We start from the raw sequence: 18,890 nt of genomic DNA on the forward strand, positions 1-18,890 counted from the left end.
CGGGGCCGTCATCCCGCCTCCCGATTCTACTGCGCAGACTCTGGCTCCAAATGACGTCACATAAGCAAGATGGCAGCTCCCGGAAAGGAGATATTCACGTCTGGTATACAAGCTAGCTAACATCCAGTGATAAAAAAGTTGTTTTGCTTCTTAAAAGTTGATGTTAAAGTTGTTCAGGACGGACGTACCGTGTTTCGGTAGTTTGCTGTTCACAAAAAGGTTACGGAGGACCAGAATTTGATGTATTGTGATGATTGACGATGTCTCCGGTGAGTGTTTTCTTTTCTTTGCTAGCTTAAACCAAACATGTTCATGACCGTGGATGGGAAAAAACAGTCTGAGAAATATGTAGTGTGTAATAGAACCTCAGCACTGTAAAAATTATTGTGTGTAAGAGATTTGAATATGAAGTTTTATTGCTTCAGAAACGTTAAGTCTTGTTGCATTCTTATTTCGTGTTCTGGTTTTAAATGAGTAATGCGGATGATACAAGACTGTGAGATAACTGCAAACTTTCTGCATATTGTAGAAAATTGACATTTATTGTAATTTAAACTGTACGAAATGCAGGTTGGTTTCTTGTACGGTCGATTTCTGAGAGAGGACGACTGAGGATTTTCAGCGAGCGGGAGGCTCAACGAAGGCCGCTGCTGCTGCGTGTGGAGGAGCAGAGGAGCTGCTTCATGGATTTGGACGTGCCGGATTCTCCACTTGGATTACAGGTAAGATTAATAAACAAAAATGTAGTTTGCCCCTAACTGAACTAAAACTATGTAGTTGACTAAAAAAAAAACTTATTGACTTGACTGAAATGGATAAATTTCAAGGAGAAAAATGAAACTTGAATCCAAAGAAAAAATAAATATGGACTAAAGAAAATGTTTTGAACTAAAAATGTTACACTACCCGGGTATTAATAGAAACAGAGGGGTGGACAATTTAACATTTCTCTTTTGGGTTTTGTTATCTGAATAGAAGCACTGAACAAAATTACTTTTAAATTATTTATCAGTAATCTTTTTTTGGAATAAATGTATTCTGCTTATTTTCACAAAGTAGTATTTGTGTCTTGCTAATTATCCTCCTTACAGGGCCTAGACTTAAGATACCGGTGATTAACTATTTTTAACTTATTTCACTATAGCAACATTCTCAGAAAGGTGATAATTTTACTTTATGTTTATTATTGAGGTGGTAGTGGATGGTAGTGGTGTACTGTATATTATTGCTTCTAATAATTTACTCTTGTCATGTATGTTAATGGGATGGACAAATTAGGAACACTTTTCAATGTAATGCACTCCAACACGTGCTACGAGGGAGTTAAAACAAACAAACCATTCTTGCTGAAGCTAGCATGCATACTGACTGGAGCCACTGTCATGAGGAAGACAGATGAATTTGGGTTCAGGAAATGAACAAATGCCATTATCTGAAACGGGATGTTCAAATAGTAAACTGTCAAAGAAACTAACTATTAGCCCACAAAGACCCTGATAACCTGGTCTCTAATAGCATTTCTTTATAACATGAAATATTAATGACTAAGGACGAATCAAAGTTTAAGTTTGGGGAAAACAAAATATCTTTTAGTTATTGATTGTTAAGACTTTGACACTGTCTCATCAGGATTGTGTGGGTGTTTGCTCTGATTTTGAGTGACAATGTGCTTGAAAAATAAATAAATGACACCACCACAGTCACCAGATTCTTATTTAGATGTTGCTAAACTGTGTGGTGCATGGAAGTTTGTGACATCACTTTTTTCCCACTGAACCCTGCTATAATTAACACTACGCAAGTTTGAATATTGCTTCGTGCACTGTCAGAACTTTTAAATTTCAGCATTTTATATTTCTAGAAAGTGAAAGAAGGGATAAGGAGAGAGGAGACAAGTGTTGGAGAGAGGGCAAATGTGAAAGTGGAGAAAGAGAAACAGATGCAACATATTTAAGATTTGAATAAAAGGTTAAAGTTGTAAGCCTTTAAGTAAGACTGTAACTTTCTCTGAGCAACAGCAGCAGCGACCTCTGCTGCAGAGCGCTGATCCAGTAATGCATCGAGTTAGCCTCTGTGACCAAAATGGATTACACTGCTTCTCTATTGAACCGTATTATTCTCGGATGTCCTCATCAAAATGCTCAATGTGTCAGTCCTCACATGCTAAATATTAAAGCCCCAACTGTCACAACCATTTCAAAGATAAATGTATCAGTAATCTGGTATTATCATGAAAAAAACTGATGACAGATTCATGTTTAAATTCAATTAGTAACATATTCATCCTCAAATTTTAGTGCAACTCTCAAATTTAATTACAGGTGGAACTCTTCAACTATCATTTCTCAAAACACATACAGCAAATACACACATATCACATACACACACAGTATCCGAAATTAACTTTTGACTCACCTGCCAAGGGGACTGGTAGATGAAAAAACCACCGGCCAAAATAACAAATTGCCTTTTTATGTCACATATACAGTTCAGCGGAGAGCTGTGATGTTGAATAGCTGATGTTCTGTTCGTTAACTAGGGGCACTTGAGATGTTCTGAGGCTAACGCTCCTTTGCCTCAGACCGTTTCGAGCGCTCCTACGGTTTTGCAGCACTGTTTAGACGCACGTTAAAAACATATGGTGCACGTGTCTACACTGTATAGGAACAAACATGAGTAATTTGCTCTGAGCCATCATGCAAGATATTTTATTGCATGACTTTTTTGATACAAACATTTTTTTTTTTGAACCCTTACCATGATCTTTCCCTAAACCTAATCAAGTATTTTTTGTGCCAGACCGTAACCACAATGTTGTTACACCATAAAACTTATTTTCTAACAGTAACAGTTAGACAAATGATGTTCTGCTCTGATTACTGCTGATCGGGGCGCCAGATTAGAAAACGCTTGTCATTTTTCCAGAAACCCAGCCATTGCGCTGCTTCTTTCCCTCGTGTTATTGTTGGACCAAAGGTTATTCTTGTCTTTCTCCGCCTCTGGATTTAATCAAAAGGGCAGCTCCACTAATAAAATTCAAAACTCCAGCTCAAAACCTGCTAAAATGATCAACAGCTCTTTGAATACAGGGACTAAAACTACATTGCAATATAAATATAAACTGTCTTTACGTTATAGGTTTCTTAAGGTGTTAAAGGTTTGTTTACATCAGTAAATGTTTTAAACAGCAGTAAAACTGGCAGATAGTTTCACTTCTTATGAACACGAAATGCTGATTTTCATCTACAAGTCAGTTGGTTCTAAGTTTAAATAAATTCATTCCCCATCAGTTTTGTTATGCTGTTATATTACAAACATTGATTCATCCATCCAATAAAGATCATATAGACAGTGTGTGAATCACGATTGTTTTTATACAGACTGATAATTCATCTTTCCATCCATCATGACCCCTGTGGTAGCGATAGAGTAGCTGAGGTACTCAAGGTTTTATCAAAGTCTTGCTTGAAATATTTCATGTTCTATAGTCACACTGCAGAGTTTATTGCCTAAAATTAGAAAAAAAATAGCAGAAAGGCAGACAGAGGAGCATAAGAAACATTTCATTGGCCTTGAAAGTAGCAAATTAAGTAGAAATTAAAAAAACAACCCCAAAACATAACAATTCACTTAATTTTATACCTTAAAAGCCCCCTAAAATGTTTCTTATTAACATTTAATGTGTTCTGTTTCATAAAGCAAACCTGCAGTAATGACATCAGACTCCATGGGGATTTTAAAAGTTGAAATTTTATTCGATTCATCCGTACAACCAATAAAATTACTGCTGTAACACTGCTAACAGCATGTTAAATCATCTTTTTTTTTGGCTGCTATCTCTCAGTCTCTCTGTCAAATCTGCATCAGTTCCACATCAGAGGCCTCCAGGCGGACTTAGATAATGCTCTCCATATTTACAGTGGCAGGAGGATTGGGGGGTTTTGACTAGATCCCATTTGTGTGAACCTATTAGTGCTGAGCGCTCTGAGCTCCCTCTGATACGCCTCTGAGATTAGGCAATGGTATTACTGTAAGAGGATCGACTCGCCTCGAGGTGAGGGCCGAATATACGGTGAGAGAGAGAGAGAGAGAGAGAGGAACACACACAAAGACAGGAACATGCTCGCACAGATAGGACCACACACTCCCCAGAAAAAAATCAGGACCTGGCAGTGAGAGCTGGAAAGAGATGGAGAGGAACACACACACTTTAAAATGAAAAACTGAGACTAAGGACCTGCAATGATAATGATGGTAATGAGAGAGAGAGAGAGAGAGTGTGTGTGAGTGAGGGAGAGAGAGAGAGAAATTTTAAATTTAAAGATTTAAACTGTAAATCTAAAATTCTGTCTGTTTCACTGTCCTGAACATGAATGAGTTTGATTTAATTCCCTCTGTTTATTTTTATTATCCCTTGCCCCCCTCCCAGAAGAACCAAAAACCTTTCTGGACCCATCATGAATCAATCAATTTCAAAAGAAAGAGACCTGAAGACAGTCAGGTCAGACCTGAATACACCTGAGGATAATGGATCAAGTTGCAGTCTACCCATTGATGTATTAAAGGGGAACTCCACTGATTATACACATTAGTGTGTGTTTCCAGGTGTTGGGGAGGGCTGCTGCATATGTGTAAAAGTTCTATAAAGCCTTTTGTGTCTCCAGAGGGAGCTGTGTGAAATCTGATAAACTGCCTCACAACTTGGGGCGGAAGACAACAAATTTGAAAATGAAAAAAGAAGTGAAGTTACTAGACCTCTGTAGCCTGCTCCTCATCTGTGCTGGAGGCTAACAACTCCAGGCTACATTAGCCACTACTAGCATAACACACTCAAATCTGTACAGTTGAATGAAGTGAGCTGAGTTGCATTGTGGGTAATGCAAGGTTTTGACAAGGAAGAAGAATGCATGGAATAAAAAAGATGATGTCTGTTTTTGCTTCATCAATTTTGATCCTTGTTTTTTAACTGTCCATCCTGATTCTGACAACATTATAGGAGGGCAGTGTTAGATCTGGTGGAGTACTCTTTGAAAAGAACTGGATATGTTGCCCCTTTCATGCCAGTGAGATTTGCTAAAAACTTTCATGCACTTCACAGTTCACACTCTCCATCTGACACTGTGTTGATATGACGCACCACATGATGCGAGCTGATAGAATCCTCTCAGATTCACTGAGGTATCATAAGACCCGTGGAAATGGAACAGGACTCTCCTCAAACCTATTCCAGTGTATCTAATTTGGACCTAGGTCAGGTGTCTGAAACGAGGAAACCTAGTGGGCCTTTGAGAGTTTGCCCATGGAGAAGCACTTGCAGAGATTAGTGGTGTATTTGTGTTCTAAAAGAGAGTTAACACCAGTAGCCACTGGATGCATCATCATGTCCTCTTCTAAGTGGACCGCAGAAAATTCTTCAGATGTAAAGTTGCCAAGCTTTACCATTGAACCATTGAAGAACAGGTTCAGATAAGCCAACACAGGTTTCAAGTTTATTAATAGAGTGTCATGATCAACAGTATCAGAAGCAGCTCTCAAGTCTAACAATACTAGAATAGAAAGTTTGTTTGCATCGCTGTTGATTTTAAGATCATTGACTACTTTGACAAGATCTGTTTCAGTGTTATGATTCACTCTGAAACCTGACTGGAACATATACAGGTTGTGGAGGGTTAGGCATCTGTGCATCTGTATATAGACAACCTTTTCAAGAATTTTACTAATGACAGGATGGTTGGAGATTGGTCTATAGTTGCTAGTCATGAATGGGTCTAGATTACTCTTTATCAGTAATAGAGTAACAACAGCATGCTTGAGAGAAGTGGGGAAAACACCAGACTGTAGGGAGGCATTAATGATATGCAGAAAATCATCTGATAGGCAGTGAAAGACACATTTACACAGTTTTGGGGGAATAGGGTGAAGAGAACAGGTAGAAGATTTAAACTGATGGATCACCTCGTCAAGATCACTGGAGTTACTGGGTGAAAAACTAAACATAGTAACCAGGATGGTACGCTGTTGTGAGGGGAAAGATAGGTTAGATTCGCCTTTGCACAATATTAAGGTATTATTTCTGATTATATCTGGTGGGATTCATCATTTTATCAATTGTGGAGAACGAAAAGCAAGTATTATTTTTATTGTCATTTATCATTTGTGAGATGTGATGCTGTCTTGAAATTTTCATTTCTTTGTTATAGCAGTTAAGTGTATTTTTTTGCCATTTATGTTCAGCCCTTAAACAGGATCTTTTTAGCATCCTCACTTTTTCCCCAATTCTCCAAGGAACTTTGGGTTTTCCAGTGGTCTCTTTAGTTCTGATGGGAACACCGCTGTCCATGATCTGACTTACAACAGAGTTGAAGTTGTCCATCATCTTATCTCAAATGTTTATTTATGAATCTGACTACATTGTCATGTCTAAGTACAAAGGTCATATTAAAAGGTTGAGGTGTGTCCTTGTTTGTTTAGGCCCTGTAACATGCTGTGAAAATTCAAATGTTTCTAGCACATTAAGAAAGTATTTTGAGTCTGAGTCAGTGGAATTGTCAGTATGAATATCGAAGTCACCAGAGATGACAGTGCAGTCATAGTCAATGGAACTTTTTGACAGCAGCTCGGCAAATTCATCTAGAAGACCTTTTTTGAGCTTAGGGGGGTGACACACTTTAAGTAGCAAGGTTGGAAATACAGATTTAACAACCATAGCTTGACATTCAAAAGTTGAGAAATCACAAAGAACAATTTTACAGGTTAAGTAGTCAGTATAGAGAGCAGCAATCCCCCTGCCATTTCTATTGCTTCTTGTGCAATGTGAAAATTTAAAATTAGCGGGTGCTGTTTCAATCACCTCTTTGTTATCTGTCAAGCCAGGTCTCAGTGAGCAGAATACAGTCAGGTTTATTGGCACATATGATGTTATTAAAGGGAAGGTTTTGTTAACTAAAGAGCTCACACTGAGCAATGCCATTTTTAAGGCACATGTAGAGGTGTTGGTGACAGACTTAGATGTCGCAGGTTTAATATGAGTAAGATTTCCTACAAGAGGGCCATGATGGTTCACAGATTGTATAATTTTAATATGTGCCTGCTGCTGATCCTGACTGGGATTAACCCATCCAGAGGACAATCTGACTGACTGGCAGAGTCAAAAGAATATGATTTATGAAGCTAGCCAGGCCCCTTGAGTGGTTTAGAGCAATCTATTGTGTCCATATAACATAACTGGCTTGTATTTTTAAATTAATTTTCTGTACTTGGGTTTTGGTGGGTGGGAGGTGAATGATGCAGTTACCTTGTGGGGGCATGGTGGGTATTTTTCTCAGTCACCCAAGAGGGCAAAGTTCATGATTGTAGAGAGCATGTGCACCCCCGTGTAGTTCGGATGAAGGCCAACATGTTTGTAGTAATCACTACGATTCCAGAAAACATCAAAATTGTCAATGAAATACAGACCACCTAATAATCTGTGGTTTTGCATTCCACCTTGAGCCAGAAGTCTTGTGAAGTGGCTGCAACCATAAGGATCTCCTTCCTGGAAAATAGAAGTGCAGTTATGAGGAGTCTAAAATCATCCAACAGCTCAGACTGATGCTTCCGAGTGTTATTTGACCCGATATGTATGTATGTACGATTCAGGTGCACTTGGGATGTTGTTGTAGTGTACGGGGAAGTTGCTCCATGAGGTCTGAGACGTTCCTCATAATAGAGCTTCCAAGGACAATGGTTAAAGGAGGTGGGGGAGGCAGCTGAGCTTGTCCAGGTGAATCGCTGATTCTGTTGAACCGATGTTGCTACTGTCTGACAGCAACTAGGCGGGTTGTATCAGCGGCTACAAAGGGAGAACCAGGGGGACCAGGTCGAATGACTTGAAACAGCAGCTGTGGGGCACGTCGCATACAAGGGGCTTTCAGGACAGCCGATGGACCAGCAGGAGAGGTAAACTTGGGCGGCTCACAAGTTGCCTCTCAAAACCTGGGACATGTTCCGAAGCTTTCTCCTGCCTCTGACGACCACCCAGTCCGTCAGTCAGTTTTTCCATCATTCTTGGTGATGGAGAATGTTTCTATTTCCATATTCCAACTTTTTCCACCAATGGAAACAATTCCTTGATGTCTCATTCTGGTTTCTGATGGTTCTAACACTTCGCTCCTTTAATTTTGCGTGTGTGTGTCACAGCAAACCTCGGTCAGGAAGAGGAAGGTTGACGAGGAGGAAGTTGCAGCCCCCCTGGCAGAGGGAGAGAGTGCCGTGTCATAATTTATGACTTAAAAAGCATGAATTTTTCAGCACACAGTGGCAGAGATGGCACTTCATGTTTACGACAATCATTTCCTTAGTGAATGATTCATGTGGATGTGGCGCTTATGAATCTTTCAGGGAACAAACAGAAACACTGATGTTCAGAGCTTTAAACTCCTTCGATGGTCGCTGCTCCAACAGCCAAACTGAGTTTGTGGGAAATGAGCAAACAGTGAAGTGGGTGTGGGAATATAATCTCACCCTGCCTCATATTTCTTTTCTAAGCACTTCTGAGGGTCACAGGGATTTCAGTCTCACTTGACGGATATTCTTCTCATATGTCAATCTCTGGACAGTGTTGGTATATTAAGATTTTTCCGATTTTTTTGTAATAGTTAAACCTAAAAATTCTGTTTGTTGATGTCCCACTGACCTGTAAGAGGTTCTGTTGCCTAGTGATTATAAAGCACAGTTGCATGAACGATGCATTAATTCTGTTAGGTCTTTAAAATCAGTTCAGCTGGATTTCATGAACAGCAGCCTAAATCAAAGACGCCTGGCTGCTGGACTACTGCTAGACTCATGATGAATGACTCACAGGAATTGTCCCTATTCTGGTCTGATTCCAGGTCTAGACGCTGGTCCTATAGTGCTGCCAACTGTTGCTGAGTTTCAGCTCCAGTCCCCACCTTCCAAAAGTAGGCCAAATCTGGCAGCAGCTGGCCCCGCGCTGGCTCACATTGGGTCTCCCAATGCCAGAAAACAGTAAAATGTGTTGAGCCACAATCATCCTGACTTGTCTGGCTACCTGGGATTTTTAAGTTTGAGAGTTTGGAAGTTTTAAAATGAATAGTCTAACTGCTACCACAAATGCATCATTAAATTCACTTTTAAAAAAATAATTAAAAATAAGATAACATGATGATAGCTAAACAGCCAGTAATAGTTTTTATTTGAGGTGGTTCTAGGAAACGGCAACCATCACAGCTGAATGTTGAGGCCAAGAGAATGCTTTTGATGAATTGTAAGGTTTGTTAGTGCATGTTGTTATTCTATAGAGGACTGGTTACTTGAAATGTTAAGCCTATTTAGTATGGAGGAAATAACAATTATTTTAAGTGACAATAATTGTGTTTTCTGAGTTTCTTTTTAGAGTAAAAGAACAGACCCAACCAAGTGGGTTGAAAGATGGACCTTGCATAGGGGGACCCCAGGTCTGTGAGCCACTGGGGAAAAGAGTAGGATCCCCTGGGTTAAGTGTGTTACTTTCTTTTCTGCCACAAAAGTATAAAGCAAACAGGCCTACTCTTATAGCTTATTTATTTCCCTTTGGCTCAGAATGAGAGGGCAACAGCACTGTAACTTCTCTGTAAAAATACTGTTCTAAGTGTACTGCTATAAGTGAAATAAAAATTCCAAAAAGCCACATAAGAGTGAAATGTTCAAGCATTATTGGGCAAATATTACTTCATCTTAAGTTAACACCAGCATTTTAACATTAGCAAGGTGTGGGGAAAAATGAATTAGAAACATATTAGAGATTCCCATTTCCTTGAATGAGAAGTGTGTCCAAACTTTTGACTGGTACTGTATGCATTATACTATTAGAACCTGTTTGACATGGTTTTATAGAGATAACATAAATGTTAGCTTGTCCAACATCACCTTCACTTAATGTAACACAACCAATTTGTAACTTCATGGTAATTTGGCAGAGTATTTCTTTCACACCTAGCACATTACAAGAAAGAATATTATAACCCTATAACTATACGCTATACCCTATACAGCCCTATAACTGCGGTTGTCTGTGAGTGAGTGAATGAGTGCCTGAGTGAATGATGAAGTTTCACCATTGGTCGGCCGGCCGTGTTGGAGTTTCCCCACTGGCAGTTGCTCTTTCAAAATGCAAGAAGATGTAAGTGGAGGACAGCAGTGTGAGGCAGTGTGACAGTGTTTCCTGCTCTGAGCTCTGACGCTCTCAGCTGGGGTGTTAAATGCAGCAAAATCAGCTAAATTCCTGTTCAACACACCAGTGTCTCCTCTTTTGCCATCCAGTGGGATAGACTCTCTAACTGAACTAATACCAGGACGCACACTTTTTATTTCTCTGATGTTTTCACATCACAATCGATGAACAACAGCATTAAAATAGAATCTTACAGGTAAAACATGCGACTCATGTAGCTGTTATATCAGTTTAGCATCGGGCAGCTGCTCTGAAGGTGTGCTTGATTTGACTGTAATTGCAGTAATTGGGTGGAGATAAGCCTCCCGAATTTGCACCTAAAACGCTGTCAAAACTTTCATTTACAATTTCCACTGCAGCCTCCATGATCATCAACCGGGAAAGAGGCAGAAAAGAAGACAGATACGGACATGAGGGAGAGCCATTGACTGTATATAAATATGGACGACGTGTTTCCACTTCCTGCCGCTATGCAAAAGTGAAGCCAAAATATCTCCTTTCTGGGAGCTTCCATCTTGCTTGTGTAACATTTGGAGCCAGAGTCTGAGCAGTAGAGTTGGGCGGCAGGATGACAGCACACAGGACACGCTCCCTCAGCTGTCCCGCCGCCTGATGAAGGTTTGAGAGCAGCTCTCAAAGCTGTCAATCATGACATCACACCCCCTTTTTATATCATCAAATAACTAATTAATTACAATTTCACACATTAGCCATACACGGTCCAACCATATAATAGGTTTTGACCTAGTCTTGTTTACTTGACAAAAAACATTATATGAATGCAACTTCAAGTCTTAGCAGAGAAATGTGAGTATTTTCAAATCTGGTTAAAATGAAAAAAAAAAAATAAAAAAGAAAAGAGAAAAAAAGGCTGCTAACACCTCTGAGGACTTGCACACATTTTTCAGTTGCTCCGTATCTGATGACAAGTTTTAATGGTACAACTGAATGAAGTAAACCACCAGGCACTTAGGAAGGACTTATATGGGTTAATGAATCCTGGTGAGGAATCGACTTTCAGTCGTACAAATCTGCATGCAAACATATTATCACCCTTTTCTTTGAGTCCGTACCTGAGATGGTTTTGGATTGGTTGGATTTGGTTCCTTTTACACATCAGGTACACTCATTATCATTAATACATATTAGCTACTAAACCTTAGATTATGATTAATGCTGATATTATGGTATGGTGTAGACATGCCTCCCTAATTTCATATAGTTGTTTATTTGTGTATAATGCTTTATTCTTATATGGATATCCTGCAAGCTGCAGTTCCTCTAAGGGCCACTAGATGCTGCTCCAAGGAAACTCAGGCAGTATAGAAGTGAACGGGGAAAATGGTTTGAATTAATTGGGGTGGTTCAGATCAGGCATGGGCCAAAATTGTCTTGTGCAGTTGTCCATCATACAGAGTGACATCCTTCGCTGCCATAGTAGCCACTGCTCTAAAGCATTGCAACAGCCACAGTTGGCAGCAATCACAGCTCTGCTACATTTTGTGCTGCTGCCAGCCAGTCTCTATGACTGTATGATTTGATCAGATTAGAGGCAGTTGGGCATGTAAGTAAACGTGGCTAACATAGAACCAGGCTATTATTAGTTAATATAAAGATGTTGGAAAAGCCACTCTCACCCTGATATTCACTGTCGCTCCTCTGCTCAGTGGAACCATGTCCTCCTTTAAAAATCACATTTATCTGTTGCCTGGAAGCTGCAGTCGCTTGGTGGAAATCTTTCATCTTGCCTGTGTAGTGCCCTTCAGAGGGCCCTACCGGCTGTTTGGATTTTAGCCAAGGTTACTATAGAAACACACAGAGGGAGAAGTGCAGAAAAACAGGAAAAGGCTTGCTCATGCTAATGGAAAACATGCTTATTGATTCCCACAAAAAAAAAAAATCACACATTTTATTTTTATTTTTTGTTCGTGTGTAACCTCTCCTTATGAAAGTGACAGATTTAATGAAACAGAGTATATACACTGATTTATTGTTCATACATTGGCTGTTTGTTGAATTGATTTATTGACTAAAGACACACACACACAAAATTTAGAACCTAATTTGGGATAAATAAATACATTATCCCTTTGAGAGCAATGACAACTTGAAATTATTAAAATGTATTCACATTTAGTTATGTTCTTATTGGTGTTTCTCAACAAAGTTGATTAAATTAGTGTGATGTGTGATCTTGTGACTTCATCCAATCACAGGCTGACACTTGGGGTTTTGCATATGTGTGTGTGAGAGGCCTCAGAGGAGCGTTATTCTCTTTGAGGTGAGTTTGATATTCATGGCAGACACCTGCACAGATCACAGCTGAAAAATTAAAATCGCGTTGACTGGGAGAGTATGGAACCAACGAATGAACAAACGAAGGAACAGATGAATGAATTAAAGTGTTGATCAAACGCATTAAAGTAAAATGTATATTTGATTGAAGTCAACTACATTGAATGCATGCAACATGCATGTTTAAAAAAAAATAAAACATGAACATGAATTAATGCATGCATGAGCGAGAGAGTTAATGAATGAATGGATGAACAAATAAGAGACAGCAAACGAATGAATAAGTAAATGTCGAATGACTGTGTGTGAATGAAGTGAACAATAACGGAAAATTTAGCCAGACAGTTGTGCTCATTCGCTGATGGCTCCCATCATTTTTGGAGAACACCTCAATTCTACCTGGAGAAGGAGAGAAGGATGAAATGTGCAAAACTCAAAGTGAGTCAGACTCCTGACTGCTGAGTTACAGTCATATAAATTGATCATGTTGTAGTAGTGCCACCCACAGGTGACATGCATTCAAATTGTGCAGGATTTCTCACAGTTGTTATGTTCATGTGTTATCTAAATTTGGTTGCAAGTTTGTAAGGTTTCCAGGAGTTGGATGGCTTTTTTTTTCAAATAGGCCACACTTGCAAGAAATCAATGCATTTTTGGACTCATCTAAAGTATGAAGACATTTTGTCAGAGCCAAACAAAATAAAATAATTTATAAATGTCATTTTTTGGTTCTTTTGTAGTTTAACACACAAAAAAATACCAGACAAACGCAGACTATCTTCCCAGGAAAAAAAGCAAATGTCAAAAAATTACATATTTTTACTTTCAAGTGACAAAACCCCTTTAGCAGCTGTGGGTATTATGACTCTTGTCCATCAGGAGCAAAGGAGAAAGTTGGGTGATGTTACAGAGCCACAAAGTCAACAAAACATTGGACAGGAGACCTAACTTTCCCTTATCCTAACCTAGTCATCTCTGACATAGTCATGCTGATGCTGATACAGGCTGTAGATCAGAAAAGCTTTTATTTGTCGTTCTGAAGGGCAGTTACTGTGAAAAAGTCACAAAATTAAATGTATACAAAACAGACAGTATGCAGACCTAGTACAGTTGATTTCTAAGTGTGCTGTTGATGCACATTATTCTCCCACAATGCAATGCATGGTAATGGAGGAACTGCTCACAGCTGGAAAACAGTAAAACAGATTGTGGTTGGTTGCTCTTTCTTTGTGAAGTTTAATTAGCAGCCACATTCTAAAGATGCTGTTTGATGTCTGACTTCACACCTATAATCATTTCCTATTAGTGTAAAATGCTAAAGTATGTTTTAATTTTTATATATATATAAAATATATAGTCCTTTTTCATCTACTGACTGCTAAAACAGTATTCTTTGACTAGTATGCTGTATAGAATGTTGTGTAGTATGGATTTGGGACACTGGTGTCTCCAGCTGCCTTTTCACCTGCCACTTTTGTAGTACTTGAACACATACTGGGAATGTCGGGAACAGTAATAACAAAAAAACAAACATTAACCATAGCATTGTCACATCATAAAACATTTGTATTTTTCAACAGTGATTTGTAACAGTATTTGAAGACACAGACAAATAATGTTGTCCTGCTGATAGGGGCGTCGCTCTGGAGTGCATAGACCAATGACGCATTTTGTCTTTTAATTTGGAGGCCTTTTTGGGTTGTATAGACACACACAGACGGCAATAAACAACGTCTGTTGACACAGCACATATGATAAAAAGTGCAGCAGTGACCCACTGGATCTGTTAGGTTTGTGTTTTAAAAGAATTGCAGGTGGAGCGAACCTGCCCTCATTTATCACCTCTGTAGTGTAATCTTGGAATCATCACACAGTGTTTTGTTTTTGGTTTTTTTAGAAATTTATGGAGGAAAATCAGAAGTAAGGGACTTGGCAGGTTTGCAGGTCATTTCTCATTTACATACATATTTAAATACAGTCTACACTGCACTTCACTTCTAGAATATTTTGGGATTTTGCTTTGTCGTTTTTTTGCTCTGGATTTTAGCCATTCATCATTGAGCTCATGGGTCTCGTACATCATAGAGATTTGGAGATGCAATTACATTAAATACGCTCTGTACGCTAATCTGTGTGTGAGTTGGTGGATTCAAATAAAGCATTTAAAATGTGTGTGTGTGTGTGTTTGTGTGTGTGTGCAGCTGGGAGGAACCCCTGCAGGGCTGGATTGCCCTCTTCTACCTGCAGACACGGTTTTTGGTTTAGGTCTTTATAGAATAATGCCAACCTTATTTTTTAAGTCATAATTACAAGAAAAAATCTGATTATTTTTCTTCTTCAGTGAATAATGCTAAAGAAAGAACAATATATAATAAGACTACATTATAGCTGCAGAATGAATGCAAAGGAACACCTTTCCCAGATAAAATGCTCCCTTAAGACTTCTACTTTTTCCATTAAAATGCTTTGTCCTTTATGTTTAACCCACACTATCATACATTTCTTGGACATAGCCGCTAATTTCTCACAACATTTAAACTCCCTCGGCACTCTTTTGTCTCTCGAGGTTTCTGACTCTGAATCTCTCCCTCTCATATTCAAATACAACTGCTTTATTATGATTAAACATTTGTGATATTTTGTCCCATTTAGCTGGAATAAGTCGGTGCTCATTTTAGCACGTGGGGCCCCGCTGGGAATCGGACCTTCACCCTGGCCGTGTTACTGCCTTGCTCCAGCGATTAGGGACAGCGGATCAGTAAACGGCTTCACAGGGGATAAAAAAACAACAAAAAAACAGAGGAGGCGTGGATTTCAACCGATAAATCAAACTGATAGAGGATCATTATGTAAATTTTAACCTCAGGGGGCAGTTTCACTTAGTACTGATGTAGGTGTGTGTGTACAGGAAAAGCATTTCTGCATTTCTCTCTCTCTCTCTCTCTCTCTCTCACACACACACACAGAAGACATTGTACTCTGCCAGCTGAGGCCCAAACAATAAAAAAAAAATACAAATAATAAAACTCTTCTCTCTCTCCCTCATCCCTCCATTCACTCTCTCTCTCTCTTTCTTTTCCTCCACATTTATTTCTGTACCCTCTCTCTGCTTTCTTTCTTTCTTTCGTTTCGACTCCAATATCAGATGGTAAACACACAAGGTTTGTTTCCTCCATCTTTCTTTTTCTTCTCTCTCTTTCTATCTTGCTGTCACTGTTCAGGTTTTCATGTACGACACAAAATCAGCAGGTTTTGCTTTTTACAGCTAAACAGAAAAATACTAGATATTGAATTATATTTTATTTAAAGCTGCCCTTAGCCATTTTTATATATTAACAATTCATCAACTATATGTATCCCTGGTAGTGATGAACCACAGATAATTATCACCAAACTGTTAAGCTCCCTTAAGCTATATAGAGGGGTTTTTTTTGATTAGAATTTTTTGTTTTATGGCTTAAAACAATCTCTGATAAACTGACTGTACATTACCTGCTCAGCAGCAAACTGCAGAGAGTCAAAGTTATCAGTTGTGGAGAGTTGGTGGAGACCAAACCAGAGCTAGAAGGAGAGTGAATATTGGATTTACATTCATCAGGTGGCCAGAAACACAATTCCAATGGGATGAAAATGTTGCTCAGTGTTTGCTGTACGTGTAAGTAGGAAAATGTTTGCTAACATGTTCACTAAAACAATGCTACAACGTGCTGATATGTCAGCTGTTATGTTTTCAACCTGCCCCAAAGTAGCCAAAAATCTATGAATGCAGCTTTAAATAAAGGTTGGTTTAAGTAAAAGGTTTAAACTTTTACTTATTCACAAGGCTGAATTTCCAACCATGGAAAAAAATGTTAATTGTAAAGTTGCATGGTTTTGCCAAATTAATTCAGAAGGAATAACCAAGTTAAATTAAATGATGTTTCACAATGGCTTTGGCAATTTCAGCCATTTGTAAACAAACTGATATCAACAGACTGGACCTGTCATTTTAATTATTATTTATTTTCAAGAAGAATCATAAAAAGTTCATGTTTTGCTTTTAGGCGTATAACAGTTAAGTCACATTTGATTCTGCTGTAGTAAAAAAAAGACTCTTGGTGAAGTCTGGTTATTGTTTGGACTTGCACATATTGATACTCAAATATTATTATTCCCTGTCTGATTTGCTACTTTATTAGCTGCTTTTGAAAGACGATGGAAATATGTCAGATGAAAACTAACAGAAATATCAAGCTGACAGAATATCAACACATATTCAGCTACCAGCATCTGTTTTCATTCATTTTTCGTTTCCTCTCTTTCCTCAACTCTCTCTCTGTGTCAGTGTGCACATCTTGATGTGTATATTAGTGTTTGTGTCTGTTTTGCTGTTTGACGGTGCAAAAAATATGTTTCTTGCTCTTGTTTGAGGTTCATGGTGGGACACAACAACTTTTGTGTATTTTACTGATCTTGCAAACGTTCAAGTTGTCTGAACAATAACCTCGCTGTTTATGTTCTGTAACAAAACAGGAGTGTGATGTTTTCCGAGTTCTCCAGGTTGAGATCAGGCTGATAGTTTATCCAGATTATCTGAAGCACTTTATTTGGAGGTCAAACTGAATCTGAAATCAGAAGAGTCGTTCTGTAAACTGGGTGTTTGTGGATGTTTAAAGCAGACAGTTTGGGTAATCGTTTTACGGTTTACCTTCATTTGCTCTTCCAAATAAGTTTGAATAATCTGCTCGTGTTTCTTGGCCCGTCAGGCTTCTCTTTAGTGATGTCATTGTATTCCCAGATCTCAGCTGTTAACTTGGTGAGTTTAATGTTATTATTTCTGATAGAAATGATGGACAGAACTATGAAAATAAGATCAGTGAGTCATTTTTGGAACAAATGGAAAAACACCCTATTTTGTTGTCCAGGTTTGAGGACGTGCTCAGAAAAACTTGCATCACAAATAAACAAACACACAAACACCCCCACCTCCAACACACACCTAATGCTCAGATACTCATTGGTGTGTGTATGTGTGTGTGTGCAATCCGCATCCTCTCTCACTCTCACTCACACTCACACTCACACACACACACACACACACGTGTTCAGTGAAGGATGCAGAAACATGAAGCTCCTCTCTTTCCCTCTTCGGCACGTCAGAAGCATTTTGCCGGGTGATTAATCGCCACGGCGAGCGTCCGAGCCCCGCGGTCGGCCCAGGGGCATCGCCACGATCCCTGCACCTGCCACTCTGATCCACTGACCCCCCCCCTCCCCATACACACACACATACACAAACACACATTCATACACAAACATAAAACCACAGATAAATGTAAAAATGAGCAGGATATGCAAGCTTTGGCACAGAGGATAAAACACATCCAGACCAACAACACACACACACACACACACACACACACACACACACACACACACACACACATACTGTTGTACATTCTCTCACATACATACACAGATGAACACACACACACGGAGGAATAAACAGGAAACATTGACATGATATAGAATAAATGTTCCGTGGAAACATAAATACACATATTTAATCAAAAATAATAAACCCAAAATAAAGGCCATACCTGCTCCTGTGTATGGAAATACACATACACACATCATGTCTGGAAAATTAAGTTAGACTTTATTAATCCATGAGGGGAATTCAGAATAACTGTATATATTAAAGAGCAGCAGGGCAGTCACAGCACAGCACCTGTAGGCCAACTCCAGTCCTGAGACCAGCGCCTTGCTTAAGGGCAACGGCAGGTGAACCCCAGATGATGGCAACCGTATAACATGGCAGACAGAGAAGGAACAGCAGCAGAGTGGGTTCAGAGTCCAATGGAAACACCAGTCAAGGTCCTGTAGCTTGAGGGTTCTGTTAGCAGGGTAATGCTAATGTTGTTTTGGCTCAGTGTTCTGCTCTGGTTTCATCAGAAATTCTAACATGTTAATTAACCTAATTTATCAAACTACTTTATTTGTCTGATTATCTCAGACTTTACAGAACTTTGTTACTGTTCAATGATGATACTGCATTTATTGCTGTACCGTTCAGTTTAAATTCTGATTTTACACTAATAGGCTAACTCTGTGCTTACTAGTAGTTAACACAGGAGAGGAATGTGAAGATGACCAGTTACTTTACTTATTAGTGTTCAGTTTTTCAGCTTTAGTTGTTTCTTTGTTGAAGTTATATGATTTATATTTTATTTATATTTATATTATTTATATTTATTATATGTTTTTTTGAAACTGCTGTGTGTTGTGTTAGTGTTATAGTGGCTGTATTATGTTAAAAGTGTCACAACTCCACAAGCAGTAAAATAAAATATCCAGAGAATCTAGAATTCCCACAATGTGTTTACAATGTAAATAACAAGTAATT

The 18,890-nt window shown here is 38.9% G+C and overlaps 1 protein-coding gene across 5 annotated transcripts in view; it reads left to right on the forward strand.

Moving 5' to 3' along the window:
* The window catches only part of LOC121885499 (transcription factor 4-like), a 333,572-nt gene continuing 314,682 nt past the window's right edge, over positions 1-18,890 (forward strand). For 2 of the 5 annotated variants that reach the window (XM_042395007.1, XM_042395003.1), the window contains exons 1-2: positions 1-269; positions 571-722. The gene's annotated coding sequence lies outside the window, so the exon portion shown is untranslated. Of the gene's footprint in view, positions 270-570; positions 723-4,429; positions 9,673-18,890 lie in introns of those variants that run through there. The other 3 variants (XR_006092571.1, XM_042395006.1, XM_042395008.1) reach the window with 3 other exon arrangements.

The sequence above is a fragment of the Thunnus maccoyii genome, chromosome 19 (assembly GCF_910596095.1).
Source record: "Thunnus maccoyii chromosome 19, fThuMac1.1, whole genome shotgun sequence".
Lineage (NCBI taxonomy): Eukaryota > Metazoa > Chordata > Actinopteri > Scombriformes > Scombridae > Thunnus > Thunnus maccoyii.